The 19569-nt window shown below is 42.9% G+C and overlaps 1 long non-coding RNA gene across 18 annotated transcripts in view; it reads right to left on the bottom strand.

Annotated features, from left to right (window-relative positions):
* The window catches only part of LOC144261432 (uncharacterized), a 68449-nt gene that overhangs the window by 23848 nt on the left and 25032 nt on the right, over positions 1-19569 (bottom strand). For 12 of the 18 annotated variants that reach the window (XR_013345280.1, XR_013345284.1, XR_013345267.1 and 9 more), the window contains one exon: positions 1875-1944. The exons of the other annotated variants lie outside the window; for them this stretch is intronic. This is a non-coding gene — a long non-coding RNA (uncharacterized LOC144261432). The remainder of the gene's footprint in view (positions 1-1874; positions 1945-19569) is intronic. 18 annotated transcript variants of the gene reach the window in all.

Genomic DNA, 19569 nt, shown 5'->3' with positions numbered 1-19569 from the left:
AATTAGCCATGGCAATATACGATTAAAAGCGCGTTGGTCCTTCGTTATTAGCCAAAGGGCCGGAGATGATAAATGCGATAGCGTGCGGCAGCACAACCGTCACCCAGGTCTCTGCTAAAGGCGGCTTCGAGATCGTGACACGGGAAATTATGATCTGAAAAAGTGCGAGGCTGAGAGAGCTCCGAGACAGAGGAGTCAACCTGCCTTCATCGCAAGGAGCCGGGGGAGGAGGGGGGGGGGGCGAAGGGGCTATTCGGGGGGCCCTAATCCAGGTTACAAACCCGGGGAGGGGGGGGGCGGGAGGCAAGAGGGAGGCTGGGAGCGGGGAGCCCCGCTGGCTGCTGCAGAACAGGGGAACCGGCAATCGCTGTATCCCGAGTCCGCTCCCGTGTGCCCCGCAACGCCCACGGCCACGGGGAACACAGCCTGTCATGTCACGCCGCGGCCGAGGGGCGCCCAACGGGAGCTGGGAAGGCGCCCTCCGCTCGGGGTGCTCCGGGTCCCCAGCCTGCCTCTAACTTCCCTGCCCATCTCTGCTTGGGGCTGAGTCGCTCCGGAAAGCGGGCGGGCGGGGGAGGGGGAGCACGAGCGCTATCGCAGACAGGGTCTCTGCCCGGGAGATGCTCCCTTCAGTCGCCCTGGGGCGGGGGCTACCTGAGAGAGGCGGCCGCTTCGGGCCCCGATCCTCCCAGGCTGGAGACTGACAGTGACAGAGACGCTGAGGGGGCGCCGCGACCGTCGCCCTGCTCACCCCACGGCTGCCTCCGGGGCCGGGATCCCCACTGCTCGCTCCCCGACAGGGCTTCGGGTGGATTTTTCCCGGAGGCGGGACACGGGTCGACCCCGTTAACCGGACAACACCCTCCCCCCGCGGCCGCTCCCTCCGGCTCTTACCGCCTGTGCGGGCGCCTCCTCGGGCCGCGGGTATTTTTGGCGGCGGTCTGCGCCCAGCCCAGCGGCCCCGCCAGCTCCGGCTCCCCCACGGCAGCGATGCAATCGGGCATCACTCGAAAATGGCGCCGAAAGCGCAGGGCTCTTCATTCAAATTCGTTAGAGCCAGCCCCGCTGCCCTAGGGCATGCCGGGAATGGGAGGGGGGAGCGAGGGGGAGAGCCGCTCGCGCTGAGGCAGCGCTACGGACACGGCGCTGCTGTCAATAGCACCCCTCCCCCTCCCCGCTAGCGCGCGCGCCCGCACTAGCAACCCAACCGCCACTCATGGGGGGGGGGGGAGGGGGGAATGTCACCCAGAGCCCCAGACCCTGGGGAGAGAGACAGTCATTCACCATCAGCCCCATGGACTTGTCAAGGTAAAGGGGGGGAGGCGGTCGAGACAGGGGGGAGGGGGAGGGAGACTCAGAGAGAGGAAAAGGGGGGAGGGGAGGAGAGCAACATCGAGAAACTTAAGCGCACCCGATAATAACCCAGTCCATCCCCAAGCCCATTGCCAGTGCAGCGCTCGCGTTACAGCCCGACCCCCCCCCCACCCCCCCTCCCCACCTCCGAGTCAGGCCACGCAGAAGTTTGAGGCGCTCAGACTGACTCTCCCCCATGGCACAGCTGTAGCCTGCGGGGCCCGATTCTGCCTCGGCCACAGCAGCTCCCACAAGTCAGTTTACATCAGCGCCCGATTCTGCCCCAGACGCAGCTAGGCAGCTCTCCCTGAAGTGGACTGCAGCTGTGTGGGCCCGTCTGAGGGCACCGTTGGGCCCAGAGTATATAACTAGCCACTGGACAGACTGCCTACCTTCAGTGTTGGCAAATGAAGATTTCCTTTGAAAGTGTTAGCTTTGGCATTTAACAAGGCTTAGCAATGTATATAGACTCTTTCATCATCAAGCCACTTCATAAACATTGACTAATCATGGTAACCCACCTGCTAGTTTGGTGTATCACTATCCCCATTTTACAGATGTGGAAACTGAGATGGAGGTTGTGACTTAGGGCTGTGGAGGCAGAAGGATAAGAAGTCAGGCTTGACTTTTAGTCTCCTGTTCAAACCACTATACTACACTTGGCTTTTAACTGCTTAAGGACCATCTCCTCTGAGGGACCCCTGTGCTTGAACAGAACCCATCCATTGCACCAGTGCAGAGTAGCTTGCAGTGTCAGGGGCCGGGCCTAAAATTATAACCTAAATGTAAAATTATTGTAAGATATTTCATGTAACTTCTTTTCTTTTCTTAAGAAAAAAGATTAAGTAAACAAGGCCCTGATCCTGCAAATGCTTGTTTACATACCTAACTTTGGGGCAGATTTTCAAAAAGGCACAAATGGGAGTTAGGTGCCATACTCCCATTGACTTCTATAATCTTTGAAAATCTTTCCCTTCATGTATGTGAGTGAGTCCATTAAGCTCAGCAAAACTATTCACAGGTATAAAGGTTTGTAAGCTGAGGGCCTAATATTTCTATTGATTTCACTGCACATTTCTAGAGCTGTATGGTCAAAACGATGCAGTTCTGGAACTTCACAGTGAAATGGCAGTGCAAAAATAACACATAAATAATCACATAACTCACATTACCATTATGTAGAGAGACATGAAGAAGAGCTCTGTGTAAGCTCGAAAGCTTGTCTCTTTCACCAACAGAAGTTGGCCCAATAAAAGATATTACCTCACCTACATTGTCTCTCTGATATCCTGGGACCAACATGACTACAACAACATTGCATACATTGATATTCTGTGTTTAATTTATTACATTGTCCTTCAAATTAGTGGAAATGTTATATAATATATTACAAAAGTGATTTTTAAATTTTTATATCCTTTCCCTCAAATTATCTTTGAAACAAGTTCGCAATAAGCACTAGCTGCCTGAAAAACTTCATCTTGTAAAGTTTAGCTATTTTAAATTGTGTTAAAAATAATTAATTAATCACTTCATAGCAGTAAAGATACATATATATTTTACCCTTAATTTACTAAAAGATTAGTGAAAATCAAACTTTCAAAAAAATGACCTTTGAACTGATAAAGTATCAAAAATTTCATTTTCAATGAAAGCAGTGAAAGAAAAACTATAGTACTGTCTATACTGTATATGTTTAGTTTATACACACTGATTCATAGTCAAAACATTCTAGATATCATTTTTCTATGAATAATCATTTTTTAACTATAATGCAAAAACAGTATATAAGGAAAAGGTGTACCATGGAGATCGGACGGCCTACACAACAGGTTGTAATTGTTCTGGTCTGTAGTGTGAATTATGATGTTGTCAATCAAAACTTCATAGTTAAGGTTTCACCAAGATTGTAGCTAAAGTGAGATTTTGTATACCCTAATATCTAATCATTGCCCTCAGATTTAGACTACATACTTAACACACTTAGGCCCCTATCCTGTAAAGATTTTAGGCACATAGCTAATGTTATGCACTGTTAGTAGTCCCATTGACTTTAGTAATCATATACTTTCTGTATAAGTTTTTGCAAAATCAGGGCCATAGACTAACATCCTACTTGAATTTTCTAGATTATTTCATATAAAGGCAGAAACTTCCATTTGAAACTTTAAAAAAATAAACACTTCCTGAAATTTTGTTCTCTTTGGATTTTTTTGGCTTTCTCTAACAAGCATTTAGATCTCCAAGACACTTATAAATACAATCATTCACGAGTATCTCACTATATCTCAAATCTAAGCTAACCAGTGAAACTTACATTAAAAAAAGTTATTCTCATTATTACTTATAACTGAACAGATCTGCACAAATAGAAACCAATGGAAGATGTCTTGATTTCTTAACTACTTCGATTGATCTCAATGGGGTATTGAGCCAAATATTGTACAATTACAATGATTTAAATATCAAAATTGTTAACTACTTAACTGCTGATCACAGCATAAAAAAGGAAAGGGATGATCATATTATGAAGATCTGTGCAATTTACAGTGAGTGATGTCCATTCTGGTGTCACAAGTGGGAGGCATTTGGGAGAGTATCACCGCTTTCCACCCCTCAATTTGACCAGTGAAGCTAAAGGTCAGAGGGAAGAACAGAGCCGGGGGTGGGGTGGGGTGTCTCTGAGCTGCCAAAGGACAGCCAATCCCCAAATTCTCACCTTGACCAGGCCAGGTCCCCCTAGATCAGCAGGTGTTTGGTCTGCTATGGATGGTGAATGTCAGGTCAAGCAGCTTCCTCTTTGGCTATAATGGCTGCCTTTGCTGGATGCTGTCTGCAGACTCAGATGCACATTATTGCATCAATTAACCTTGGCTCGTGTTTTTAAGATTTTTTTCACAACCATGAAGGTTAGAGACTTTTGCTTGTAATGAACATCGAGATTCTGTCATTATCACGTAACACTTGGAGCCAGGGCCTTAGATGCTTGTCTATTGTTCCTGTACCTTAATAATCCAGTGGGTGTATCCAAATCCCACTGAAGGGTGCCAAGCCTGAGGAGCTGAGCAGAACATGTATGATCAGATTTGAACACCTGTGCAATCTATTGTGAGTGGCATCTCATTTTGGTATCCCAAATGGGCAGAATTTGGGTTGTGGGTGGAGCTTGGGGGATTTCCCTCCTGCACAATTTGAGCTGTGCCTTGCCCAGCTTGTATTTCTATCTGATCTACTCCTGAGGGCAATTTGTGCCAAAAATTTAAAAATTCTGTGCCAAAAAATTAAAAATTCTGTTCACAATATTTAAAAATTCTGCAAAATTATGCAAGTTTTATTTGTCAATAAATAAATGCAGAGGCTCCAGCAGGACAGTGGGGAGCACAGGCCATTGGCTGCACGAAGGTGGGAGATCACCTTGCAGCGCCCCCATCCCTGGAACATGGACTCAGTGGTCAGGCTGCACCCGAACCTGACACAGCACAAGGCCTGGTCCTGCCCCAGAAACACCCTGGGCCCTGCCCCACTGCACCAGGCATACCAGGTGTGGGGCAGGCATGCTCAACCAGGCAGGATCCAAGTGTTGAGGGGCTCAGTGTGGAGGAATCCAGGTGTGGGGTGAGAGGATTCTGTATGGGACAATCTGGGTGCAGGCAGCTCAGTGGGGGTTCTAGGTGTGCATGGGGGTCTAGATGCACAGAGGCTCGTTGGGGGGGTGGGTTCCAGGTGCAGAGGCAATGGGACTCTGCAGGGGCTTCCAGGTGAAGGTGGTTGGGGCTCAGGAGAGGGGTCTGGGTGTGGGGTCTCAGGAGGGGGGTCTGGGTGCTGGGGGAGTGGCACTGGCGGGGTGGGGGTCTGGGTGCAGCTAGTTGGGGGTCAGTGGCATGGGGGTCTGGATGTGGGGACTCAGGGTGGTGCAGGGGGTGGAGCATCAGGGTGGGGGTTTGAGTGCAGGGAGCTCAGTGGGGGGTGGTCTGGGTGCAGGGATGGGGGTCCGGAGGCAGGGGGTATGGGTGCAGGGGGGCTCCAGATGCAGGGGTTGAGGTTCAGTGGGGTGGGATTCAGGTATGGAGGGCTAGGGGGTTCTGGATTACCAGGTGAGGCTTGGTAGGGGTGTCAGGGTATGGGAGGTCTGGATGCATGGGGGTTGGGTGGATGTGGGCGGGAAGCAGGGGAGGATGCTGAGCTTCCTGGAGCTAGGGGAGTTTTCTGTGGGTGGGTCTGACACAGTCCCAGCCACTCCTTGCAGCAGAAGAGGAAGTCCCATCCTCTCCTGCCTCCAGCCCAGCCGGGACTAGCAGCTGATCCTGGCTCAGGGTAGGAACCACTGGTTGGGGTGTCCCCAGTCCTGCAGTGATTTACCTCTCCGCCGACTACTTTGGGTGCCTGAAATGCTGTACCTGCACTGCTAGGGAGGGATATGTGACTGCTCTTGCAGCTTCACTTTGCTTCCCTGTCAGAAAGTCATTTTTCTGCAGGGAAGCAAAGAAATCTGTGGGGGACATGCGGGACATGCATTCTGCACATGCACAGTGGCACAGAATTCCCCCAGGAGTGCTAAAACTCTCTTCCATACCAGACCTCCAGCCTCCATGCAAATTCCTCTATGCCTCTCTCCAGATTTACTTTCCTACCAGCCGTCCTTCAGGTTTGATAATATCTGTAGAAATTTCAGGCTGACCAGTCTAGTAGCCTTAACTTGCTGCGTGTTCTCCTAGTCCTCTTACCACCCCTCCTCTACTTTCTACAATAGCCATCCAGTCTTCGGCTTATCTTGGCAAATTTAGGACCTGTAACTCTTCACAGTTGCAGCTTCACTTGTGATAGCAGTGATAGAGGCTGTAGTATAGACAAGACGTTGGTATACCACATCTACTATTGTTTACTGGTAGTGTTGCAGTGTTGGTGAATTAAAGGTCCTAAATTCGCCAGTGTAGACATACTCATTGGAACTTCTCCTGATAATACACAGTACACCAAGTAAAAAGTATTTGCAGAACTGAGAAGTACATCTGTTTTGTAGACCTTCTTACAAATATTTTGTCAAAAAAAATTGTAGCACATTTTTACCCTTCCCCGCCTCTGAACTCTGAATAGCCAACCCTCAATTTAACTTTTAAGTCTTCGTACTGTCATGATTCTCTTAGGATAAGTATGAGCCTTATGGGCAAGAAAGGCTGGATATACTATATTTCATTCTAAACCCCTGACATTGATCCTGAAATAGCTACCAGGCCCCCAAAGAGTAATGAAGCACATCCTCCTTTGCTGGGGCTAAGTAAAGAAGTGAGATGTTATTGAGCTTTGATTCCACAGTAGCACATCGATAAACCTGTCCAAATGTTGCTGGTTTTTAAATATCAATACACTTGCTGTTTTAATGTTTTTGTTGTTAATTTAGCACTCTTGAAAGGTGCCAGTTTGGCAACTGCTGAAACTGAAGCCCTATATTTGTCCATAGATAAGTTTCAGGGGGCAGTGGCACAGCAAACTTCTTCACAGTGCCCTGCCAATGAGCTTCAACCCTGAACTGAAGGGAAAACATTTAATGGTGAGAAATTTCAGAGTAACAGCCGTGTTAGTCTGTATTCGCAAAAAGAAAAGGAGTACTTGTGGCACCTTAGAGACTAACCAATTTATTTGAGCATGAGCTGTAGCTCACGAAAGCTCATGCTCAAATAAATTGGTTAGTCTCTAAGGTGCCACAAGTACTCCTTTTCTTTTTGCAATGGTGAGAAAGTAGTTTATTCTCCATGACTATGCAGTTCTTTCACTGGATGTTTTATTTTAGCAGTCATAGAACTTAGATGTATAGCAGTGGTCTAGCCCCTGTGCTGACGCTTTCCCCAGAGGCCCTACTCTTGCATCGCCTCTTCCCCTCAAAACCCTGCCCCCGGCTCATTCCTCTCCGCCCCGTCTCTCCATTGCTCACCCTTACAGCCGGTAAATAGTGGGAGGGCATAGCCTTCCCACTTTTAAAAGTGATGGGACCATGGCCTCCTGGCCCTCCCCTGTTCTGGCACCCCTGCAGTGGTCTCCAAAATATGGGGCATGCCCCAAAACATTTGGGGTGTGTGTGGCAGGGCCCAGGCCAGCCCCACAGTGCCACCCTGTTCCGCTCCGCCCCCTGCGCAGCTCTGGCCCAGCCACTGCTGCGCTCCACCCCCAGCCCAGTTCTGACCCCAGCCTAGCTCTGCCCACATTCCTTCTCCATCCCCACACCAGCTCTGCCTCTAGCCCCAGCTCCTCCCCCATCCCCAGTTCTGCCCCCAGCTCCACCTTCAGCCCAGTCTCCTCTGCTGAGCCAACTGTGCAGTAATGGAGGGGGAGCACAGACTCATTCCATTACTGGTAAGGGGGGCACGACAGGAAAAGTTTGGGCACCACAGATGTACAGAATGGTAATCACCAGGACCATACTTCTTTCATTTTTTGAAAATAGATATCGTAATTGTTCTTCTCAGTCTTTTGTTACCTCTTCAGTTGTCCATGGCTTTGCAAAAATAATTGTCATTGATACAATAACTTCTGTAGATAAGTCCCTTAATACCAACTTTAGACCCTGATCCTGCAGACATTTATGCATGTGCTTAACTTTCCCCATGAATAGTCTCATCAATAGAATGACTCACATGAATAAAGTTGAACATAAGTGCAAGTGTTCGAAGCACTGGAGCCTTGAATTCTGTATGGGTGAATTCCTGCATCTGAATGGAATGCCACTGATATTAATGCAGGATTGGGCACCTATAACATAAACTCTTTGTCTAGCATTTACTTATTTGCTTTTTTGCTACCTAATCTGTTTCCTCCAATCCTGGCTTAATTTAGGTTGTTCAATTGCTTCTCCAATTTCTCATTTCTGGTATGCGGCCTGTAGGACCTCACAGCATGCATCAACTTTTATTAAGCCTCACAATATCTCTGTGAAGTGCAAAGTATTATTTTATTATACCTATTTTACTGATGGGTAAAACAAAACATAGAAAGATTAAGTGAATTGCCCAAGATTATAAGAAAGAGGCAGAGTAGGAATAGAATTTGAGAGTTAATCCTTCACTCTCCCCATTAATATTCTTTGTAAAACATTGAGATTTAAATGTAGGTCTTTTGTATTTTTGCATTTATTTTAAGAATATTATTTTTATTTATTTACGGGTTTTATTTATTTATTTTTAAAATTAATATAAAGCCTATTTTTTCAGTTTTATGGATATGTTTCAGAATATTTCATCCATTTGTTTGCATTGCTCCAGAACAGCATGCCTCCAGCAGTAAACCTGGTACTATTCCACAGTTTTAAATTGATTAGGAAAGGTGTGAAAATGATGACCAGAGGCTGAAAAATAAGGAGCAGTGTGATAAATTTCAGGATTTTTTTGGAATATAATTTAATGATTACATAAAGATGTTCTTTTTTCCTTGTCTTGTTGGTAGAGAACAGTTTTAAACAGTGGTACGCAAAATGTGGTCCATAGGTTCCAGGTGATGGACAGAGATAACAAGTAACCTGTGGCATGCTGACAGTGTTCCAGATGATTTTTGGTATACTTATGAGATGGTGTCTCTGTGTCTTCTCTTTCACTATGGTAGCAGTATCATAGAGTGAGAAGTAATGGAGAGCACCGCCTTCTTGGCTGCTTTCATGATTTCCACAGCTCCTTCTATCTCTGTGGTCCTGTTACCATAGAGATAGTAATATTGGAAAGATTAACCCTCTCCCAGCTAATTACACAATCTGTTTTGGAAGTGCAAGTGCAAGTAGGCATAGAGGACTGTGAGTCCCCTTAATAGTTAAGGCTGCAACCCTGTGTCAATAATTACTTTAGTATTAATGGTATCACTCACTGAATTAATTATCTTTCGCCAGAGGTAATTGCTGTGTTACAATATATTCATTATATTAAAAACAAGTTTTTATTTTTATATTTAAACCAAAGAGAGACCAGGCAGTAATCCAACCTTTATGCTCAGAGCATAAAGAAATAACCAGGAACTCATTTATTTTTTAATGTGGATTTCACAGTTTGTTTCTTTTTTCTTTCTCAGTCACTTTTTCTCTGGTTTTCATGAGACCAGATTCAGCAAAACTCTTAAATATGTGTATAATTTTAAGCACACAAGTAATCACATCCTGCTTCAGCAAAGCACTTAAGCCTGTGGTCAAGTCCCATTGGCTTCAGTGGGACTTAAGCATAGGGGTGGAATTACTTATGTGCTTAAAGTTAAGCACATGCTTAAGGGTGGGCTTTTCAAAAGCTCTCAGAATTAACCTCTATCTTTCACTTCAATGGGAGCAGAGTTAGATCAGTGCTTTTGAAAATTCTGCTCCAAATGCTTTGCTGAATTAGGGCCTTTGTTTCTTTTTTTGTTCCATCCTCTTTTCTCCCTTTAAAACACTTTCACTTCTCTTACACTTCTCACACACCCTGTTTCCTACTAACCTTTCCTCTTTCGCTCAGCTTCCTATTAACTTTTCCTCACTGACTATCCCCTGCCTTTCTTCCCTTTATGGGAGTTTTGTGGCTGTCACTACACTTTTTTCAGTTGGTGCCTTTTTCACTGGTTGCCTGAAGCTAACTGCCATAGAACCTTTTGATTTCAACTCTGTCTCTTCTGCTAAAGAAACACATGCCAAAAATGTTCAGCTACAGCAGAATAGTGAGGAAAAGAATATCAATGCATGTGTAACCTGTAAGAGGGTGAAGCAGGATATAAAAAGAAGATATAAAAAGTTATTTCACATAACAGAGAATTAAATGCTAGTTCTAGGCAATGACAGGAATTTCTGGTGGTTGTTTAATATCCATTGTCCTCTTAAAAAGTTAGTGCACATTGAAAATATTTCATTGAATGAATGTGTATTGCTGAACCTTTTTTAGGTCTGGGGAGAGGCTAAGTGGGAGTGGAAGAGAAGCAGGAAGTTGCAGAGAAAGGGGTGAAGTGCAGTGCATTCTATAGGCCTGTTGCCTGTTAACTGCAGTCTTGGTGAATATTAAAAAAAGGTAATCTGAACTGCACTTCTATTATTTTGCACCTTCATGAAGGGACATATAAAATTGGCACCAACTGAAAAAAGTGTAGTGACTCTGCGGCACAGAAGGACCAAATTCTGTGGAAACAACCCGAAGGCTCTAGATTAATGTATTCTATCAGTATGTAATACTTTCACTCTAATTCCCCTGTCATACCACAAACACACACATGGGTGGTTCATCATTGAAAACACTAATTGACGTAAAATTGATTGATAATCATTTTTTTACAATTATTTTTGAGGATGGATTTTTTTGCTAGGATTTTCAGATGGCCCAGCTCCAATTCTAGGCATTGACTCCCATGATATTTTCTTAGCAGCCTGGTTTAGAACCACCTTCTTTTCATCCCTGTCAGAGAAGGAGGGTTTGTGGCCAGCTTCAAGTGTCTCATCTATCTGGCTCCCTAGGCCTTGACTGCTATGCTGTTCTCTAGCTGTCAAGCTCACCAAGCTATACTTTTGGCTCTCTCCACTCACTGAACTGCAAGCTGGACTTCAGCTCTTAGACACACTCCGCTGCCTAGCTCCATGGAACAGTGTAGGAAGCATGCACTATAATCCACTTAATCTCTTCTTTTAGGGAAAGATGGAGAGCAAGAGGTAACTGCAGGCAGCAGAGCAGTGAGACAGACAACAAAATTTTGGGTGGCTGTCTGCAGCAATATACCAAATTCCATGCCATCTTGGGAAAATGTCAAATTCTGTGTTTGCAGAATCATAGATTCCAAGGGGCCCTGACTGCAAGGAATAGGGCACATCACGCCTCTCAGAGCTATTGTTTCAGGTTCTTCACAGATTCAGGCAGGAAACATTGCATCAGTTTACGTTCATTTGATGCTGTGGAAGCTGTCTCTACAACCATAAGGATTAGAAATAAGGCCAAGATTTCACCCACAGTTTTTTTAAATGAAAGTTTAGATTCTGCAGTACAATTCTGCGGAAAGGGGTGAATTCTTCAGCCATGGAATCACAGAATACCCAGGGCTCTGCATATAACATGTTACTGAATTAAAAAATACTCCTCATTATTAAGGCGATTAGTCTCAAATTTGGCACATGCTCCCTGAAATGCAGATTTTAATTTTATTTATTTGCCTTCCTGCACCAACTGAAAAACCTATCTACCTGCCAAAACTAGAGTTTCAAGTCTTCAAGTCCCATATAGGAGCCAAACTGCCCTAAACCTAGGACACTGGATTTGTCGGGATTGTGAAAGTGGGCACACACATTTTATCTGCTTCACTGCTCACTCACAGGAGAGATGTCAGGGGATAGAAAATGTTGATAACTTTGGACTCTGATCTCTGTAGAACACAGGATTCTTGTGAGTTCAATTTTTTTGTCTGCTCACAAGAATAGAGCCAGCAGAGAAACAGATAGATAGTATGGTATCTCTGATTCCAACAGAATTGTGTTTATATTATGAATGTATTTATATTTACTTCTAGTTTATGAGCTGGCTTCTTAAGTCGTGTAGCCTTTGTTTTTGAGAACTAGTTCTCTAGTTACTTCTGTACCTGTGTGCATGTTTAAAAATGGGAGACACCTTTCCCTCTGCAAGTTTCTAGGAGTGTGTCAAATTTGAAGGCTAGACTCATCATGGCTATTGACAGTGTCCCTTGTCTAGCGTCACCAGTTAAATGTTATTTCATGGTGTCCATTACAAACCTGTTTTTAAAGAGTTTGTAGTTTCTGTATAAAAACATGATCACTGTTGACATTTCCCTGAATGGACTCAACCTAGAAGTGTTCTTTTAAAAAAAAAACCTGAATGTAAGTTCTGTGTGAACAGGGAATGAGAGATGTTTATTTGTTTAAAATGACTTTTTGCACTTCCTGTATCTTAAACATCTTTGATTTAAAAGCTTAATTTTAGCAAATAATCAACAATACTCTGTTTTCATAAGAATTGTTGTTTAAAAAGGCCAACAAATTTAACTTTAAAAAGTGGCTAGTGCTAAACTGATTTTCATGACAATTTTTATTGCATATTTTCTAAGGCCCTGATCTTGGAAGCTGCTTGATACAGTCAGATCCCTGCGCCAGCCCATTGACTTCTTTGGGACTCTGGACTGGCTCAGGGATCTGCCTGCATAGTTCAGCTTCCATGCTCAGAACCTAAATAGGTATTTGCACAATAAACCAAAGAAACTGGAGTCATTAATGATTTAAAAATGTGTGAAAATATGTCTAAATATATATTTGTACCATATAACAGTAAAAGCTCCCTGGATGTTAATGAATATTATATCAGTTAGTGTACATGTCCTAAAGATTTTTTTCAAACCAATGTTTAAAAAAAGGATTTAAATAAAAAACAAATAATAAAACTACATGCAAATGAAAAAAAATCATAAATACTACACTTAAACAGGCTGTGAGAAGACACAAGAGCACATTAATAATTAATTTTTTTATCTCCGTACCTATTTTTGCAGGTGTGTGAAGGAGCTTTCATTATTGTCCTTTCCACAATAGCCCAGATCCTGCAGTTGACTCTGTGTGAGTTGGACTCTATTGAAGTCAATGAGGCGCCACACTGGGGATGGGTTCTACCTGTGAGAAGTCAGTTGCATGATCGGGGCCCTAGTGTGACTCCTCAGGGTGAATTCCGGAACCTTCTTACCGAGATAATGTAAGTCCTGTTTTTTCCCCCAGATCTGTTTTCTTTTATGTGCCAAAGGGTATGAAATAAGAATACTAAAACATTAAAATATTTTGCTTAGAGTAGTTTTAACATTGTGCTAAAAAAAGTTGTGACTTTGGGGTTAATTTCATTTATACATACCTTTCTAATTATGTTTTCTTGGCAGTACGTTAGGCAAATTATATATTACTTTTGTCAAAACATGTCCTTCTTAATGGCACTAAGATTTTGTGGATATTGAGTCACAAGATCAGAAAATTTTACTCTACGTACACTGAAATTGTTGAATTTTCCAATAGTTATTGATATGTCAATATTAAAAAAGGACTATGGGTAAAAATGTGAATTGGGAAATTTGAGTTATGTATCCAAGAAATCCTCATTTAGCTTATTGTTAAAAAACATATACAGCATATCTACCAGGGATCTCATTATTCACTGGATAATTTATCATCTAAATGTGGGATACAGTAGTATTGCTTCTAGATACGGAAATATGAATTTGTTTCTCTTTTCACTTTTCATAAATATTAAATCTATTTCTCCTTCTAGACACATACTCTCTATCTCTCTCAATCTTTCTGAAATCGAGAGAAAATTCTGTAAAAACTGATTACACTAGTATTTGTGTAGCTACGGTATCAAAATTTACTAATGTAATTATTTTCTGTTGGTTTGCATACAGGAATGTTAATAAATGTGCACTTGCACTATGTATCTTTGTCAAAGTTGGTTTAAGTAAACTAAACTAATCTGGAATTCTGAGTGAATTCCATCAGATATGCTCAGTAAACTCTAAACTCCCTGGAGCAGGAATTGTATCTTTTATTGTGTCCATCACACTCTTAGTGCTTAAATAATAATAATACTTACAATGTCATGTGCCACTGTGTTCACATAGAGTGACTACAAATACCTTTACCTGGATTGCGGAAGAAGTGCTCTCCCTGCAATTGTGGGTACAATCACTATCAAGACTCCTGCTTTTATGTTTAAATGATCAGAAACTCTGTATGGGAGTTCTCCCTGTGTAACTGTGGTGATATTGTAACACTGCACATCTATGCTGATATTCTTTATTTCCCTTCTGCTATTCAGACAGCCAGCAGAATGTTTTGAAAGAGGTCCCATTCAATCAGTGAAGGGATAGAAAGTGACAGAGTATTGGAATCAGAAGTGTAATGGAGTATACTGGCCCTTTAAGCTTAGAGGAAGGCCAGAAAACCCTATTCTAGGAACACTGGAATAAACAAAGTCTCAGGAAATGGCAGAAGCTGGATGAGAGGAAGTGGTTCTGGGGAATTAGTAGTTGGATGGGGGCGAGAAACCCACAACACTGTCCCTTTAAGGGCCCAGGAGCAGGAGCTCTGTAGTGTAGGATGGGGCAGAGTCCCCTCTTTCCCAGCCAATTGCAAGGAGCTCTCTGAAGGAGAGCAGTATATATGCTCCCTTCTCTGTAGGAACTGGGGAAATGCTGACAGGAGAAGAAAGCCAAATCCAGAAGGCTGAGCTTTCACTAGGGTGGGCCAGGAGTGGCAGCTTTGTGAAGAGCAGACTGGGGAAGGAGAAGAGCTCCTTGTGTGGTAGAAGAGCTTGAGCTAAGTGAACTTTTGGGTTGTGGTAATGGATTTTATTTTGAGGACCTTGAGGACTGTTTTGAACTGTCTCTATTATTTAACAAGCCCCAGATAGGAGGGGGGTGTTAGCCGTGAGAAAGACTGTGTGGAAGTCTTAAGGGGCTATGAAGAGGGAAACCAGAAGCAGGCCATGGCAGAGCCTCTGCTGGCCACAAGGGGCCGATCAGGAGTTTGCTGCCCTAGTAGAAGAAGGTTCTGTATTATTTGTGAATGATGGTAGAGAAGGGGGGGAAAGGTCTAAAGAAAGTGTGTGTGAACGCAACACAAGTTCTCCCCCTGCAAAGAACAGAGAAGCAGGGAAAGTAGGTATGTGACAGGAGCAGTAATGGGGAAGTGAAAGTAAGTTGAAGAAAGCCAGAGAAAAAGGAAGAAATCAAGAGAACCAGAAGAAAGTAAAAGTAGAAATACTGGTAAAAGAAAGAAAAACAGATGGTACAATCTACCAGAAAGGATAAATTAGCTCCTAGTTACTAGTAGCTGGCACTACATTACAGTGCCACCATAGTCACATGTTGCAGTTGGGCACTGATGTGCTGTATCATTGGGTGCTCCTTAATGTGGCAGCACAGTTATTACTAGCAGGATGGACAAAGTCACACACTCCACACCACTTTGGGCAGTGCTGTGTTAGATGCACAAAGGATAGTCATATACAGAGTTTGGAAAATCAACTTGCCCTGGGCAAATGGCAGGCTTACCTGAGCAAGTGTGCGCATCTAAACCACTAATTTCTGCAGAATCAAAATTTTCATTTAAAAATAAATTAAGTTTATGGCCCTTATTGTTACAAAGATAACCTTTCCGACCAAATGTGAACTGTAGTGTCACCTTCCTGAGTCTGCAGATAGTTTTAGTGCCTCTGCTTCTGCTTGTAAATTTGTCAAAAGCAGCAGTATTAGTGAAAGTCTAATCAGTTTCACATTCCTATTCAGAAACCTGTAGGTAGGGTGACCATATAGTGAGTGTAAAAAATCGGGACAGGGATTGGGGGGTAATAGGTGCCTATATAAGAAAAAGCCCCCAAAATCGGGACTGTCCCTATAAAATCGGGACATCTGGTCACCCTACCTGTAGGCAGTGGTGAAACTGCCAGAAATTTCAGTTTTCTGCTGCTGTCTTGGAACATTGTGAGCTGAAGCAGACACTGAAATTATTTACAGGGGAAGAGGACCTGAAAGTGGAGGCTGGGAACCTTTCACAGCAACCAGATGACTTGGGGAGGCATAGAGTAGTAGAGGAGACCTAAATACCCTGGTAGTAGCCAGAATGTTCTAGTGGGTGAGAGAGGAGATAGAATGTTTTTTATCCTTTTCAGCAGTTATGTGAGGGTGGAACTTCACATTATAAGATGCCTACTAACTAGTTACTAGTATAAAAGATAAAGAGTCTCCAAACATAGTCCAGGAACAGCATTCTAGTAGACATCTCAGTACCCTCATTTTTCCTAGCAGTTGATGGCAGAGGAGCTGGCATTCTTACCAGGACATTGCCCCTAAACCTCAGGGGTGGGGTCCCAACATTCTTATCTTTCATATCTACCTCTTGACTAGTAGGTTTAGTTTTCTGACTGTCTGGTAAGTTTTTCTAACCCTGACCACCCAGGAATCAAGAGATAAAACATCTCAGCTCCCCTTGCTGAAAACATTTATCAGGCTTGTGAATGTATATTAGGGTTCATGTTGCCATACAATAGATTTTAAATAAATGATTTATTTTTTAAAACTTTTAATTTTGTCATTATTAACATACATGAATTGTCTATGCAAGTACTAACAGATCTTAATAATAACCTGCACCTGTTCCCTTTAAAAGACCAATTTCTATTTGGTCAACCTCTTATCATTATCTGTATATTTATTTTGTTCAAATTCCACAAATGGTAAGCATGCATTAAAAACTATTTGATGCTGATGTAGCTGTCTAATTTTTTCTGTGGGAAGGATTTCCGATACTTTGTTTCTACATGCCATTAATGTTGGGAAATCTTCCTTTTCCAAAACAAGGTATCACACATCTATGTGTTGGTAGTAATTTGAGTTATTTGTGTTATCAAATATATTAAGGAATGATTAATATATTATGGATGTTATTATAATCGGTATTAATTGTTGTTTATCTTACAAAAATCTGTTTTCTTGGAATCTTAGATTAGAATCTAGCACATTATATTGAGTTTAAACAAATTCCTGAAAACAAAGTTTGATAAAATGTAAACAATGGCAATTGTAAAGAAGGTTAAAAAAATTTGGGAAGTTAGTGCATTCCCTTTCTCGCTAAACATTCTTGTTTTATATTTCTTATTTGTGTATTTTTATGCACATAAGGGGAAAATGAACATTTGTACATGTTTTCATATTGAAAAATATTGTTTTGTGTTGAAAAATCTGTTATCTGCTCTTTTGCAGTTTTCCAAGCTGTGCACTTCATATTTTTCTTCAGCTTTTTCAATATAAATTTTTTTCATTTTCTCTCTTACAGTGATAGATTTCCTACCTCTATTCTTTAGCAACAGAAAGCCTTGTGGGTTTTTTTTGTCATTTCCATATTCCTCCTACATGCTAACCTTTCCTATTTAGGATCTAATTCAGCAAAACATTTAAGAATGTGCTTAATTTTAAGCACACGCTTAAGTCCCACTGATGTCAAAGTTGAGCATGTATGTTCAGCATGTTATGTCCTTTCCTGAAATTGAGCCTTAGTAGGGATAATCCTTTATTTATTTATTTTTAATAAATATTTATCATTTTTCCATTCTTCCATCAAAAAAATCTTCTAGTCCAGCATATTTCTTGGAGCTAATAGGTGTATCCTCATTTTTCTCCTCATATAGCTATATTTATATATGTCAGATGTTGGCAGATAGGCATTTAGCTACTCAAAACTTTTGGGTTATTTTTTTCAAACATACTTTTCTTGAAAATAAGATATTATTTTGTTTCTTAAGTTACAGCTGAGCTCTTCTTGCCTAGGATGACATATTATTTTTTCTCATTTCCTCTCTTTACATATTACACAGCATACCTTAAAGTATGTGATAATTTGTTTTCTTTGTGATAAAGTATGTTGTATTTTGTGATCTGGTTACCTTATTAAATAGCTGAAGAATATATTTTTCAGGCTCCCATCCTTTAGAGAATCCATACAAGTAGAATAGTCGTTTCACATGGATCCCTTTGTAGGATTGGGGGCTTGTGTTATATATTAGTTTATCTTTTTTGTTTTTACTTTCTGTTTATAAACTTATATGGATGACTAAAGTCAGATACCCACTTACATGACTTCTTTATAATTTCAATTAAGTGGTTAATTTATATGTGTCCTTTAAGACCTGATATTACAATAAATAAAATTGAAAGAACACAAGTAATAATAAAACACAGAAATACATTTTCCATTTTCTGCTCGCAGTCTGTAAACTTTTGTGGGCAACTGTATTTTGCCATTCCTTTGCTGGGTAGATTTTCCCTGGAATAACTTAAAGCTGTAAGTTGTATATCCAGTATTAGTCTCTAAAAATTGAATCTACTGTTATTGCTTGTCAGATGTCATGTTAACCTTAAATACTCTAGAGCGGGGGTGGGCAAACTTTTTGGCCCGAGGGCCACATCGGAGTTGCAAAACTATATAGAGGGCCGGGTAGGGAAGGCTGTGCCTCCCCAAACAGCCTGGCCCCTACCCCCTATCTTCCGCTCCCACTGCCCCCCTCTCAGAATCCCTGACCCATCCAACCCCCAAGTCCTTGTCCCCTGACCGCCCCCTCCTGGGACCCCCGCCCCTAGCTGCCCCCTGGGACCCCACCCCCATCTAACCCCCCCCGCTCCCTGTACCCTGACTGCCCCAACCCCTATCCACACCCCCGACCCCTGACAGGCCCCCTGGGACTCCCACGCCCTATCCAGCCCCCCCGTTCCCTGACCCCCCCAAAACCTCCGCCCCATCCAACCACCCCCTGCTGCCTGTCCCCTGACTGCCCCCTCCAGAACCCCCAACCCGTCCAACCCCCCCGCTCCCTGACTGCCCTCCCCAGAACCTCTGACCCATGCAACCGCTCCCTGCTCCCTGTCCCCTGACTGCCGCCCCGGGACCCCCTGCTCCCTGCCCCCTTACCTTGCCGGAGCCAACCACGCTGCCGCGCTGCCCAGCAAGAGCGGTGGGCCAGAGTGCATGCTCAGGCTGCGGGGGAGGAGGGAATAGGCGGGGAGGGGCCAGGAGCTAGCCTTCCTGGCTGGGAGCTCAGGGGCCGGGCAGGACGGTCCCGTGGGCCGGATGTGGCCCACAGGCCATAGTTTGCCCACCTCTGCCCTAGAGGCTCATGCTTACTGAACAGTATCAAGTTAGAATGCTTGATCAAATGTACTGTATATACTTAGTGAGCCTAAATAGTACAATAGAGTCATAAATTCAATAAATTATATAATCATGTTGGTATTGCACCAAACGTTAGTATTATTTATAAAATGACAGTTACTGTGTCACTCTTTAAAAGAGCTTTTAAAGGTAGATTTTGTGATCATAAAGGCCAGTAACTGAGAATTCCCATCACTAGAAACAGGTTGTTTTTATTGTCTGTGATTTGTTAGAGAAAAGGGTATACCATATAATTATATTCAAGTTTTTGTCTTAACTCTTTGCTATTTTTATTTAATATAAAAGAGTTGTTATTATGTAATGAGCTGCTTATAAAGTATTTAAAGACATAAATCATTTGGGATTGACTACTGTGGCTTCAAAAAGTGGCTGATGAAGGACAGAAGTGGACTTGTATTTCTTGTACAAATATTCTGTTATAAAAGTAAAGTATGAGAGATGTTAATATAGGGTCAGTCCTGCAAAGATCATTGTATATTTTGTTCTGTGAGCAGATCCTTTTATAGGAGTGGGATTCCATCCTACTTTCT

Source organism: Eretmochelys imbricata, chromosome 1 (assembly GCF_965152235.1).
Source record: "Eretmochelys imbricata isolate rEreImb1 chromosome 1, rEreImb1.hap1, whole genome shotgun sequence".
In the NCBI taxonomy this organism is placed as follows: domain Eukaryota; kingdom Metazoa; phylum Chordata; order Testudines; family Cheloniidae; genus Eretmochelys; species Eretmochelys imbricata.
Note: the sequence above shows the minus strand (reverse complement) of the source record. Positions and strands in the feature narration are given on the sequence as shown.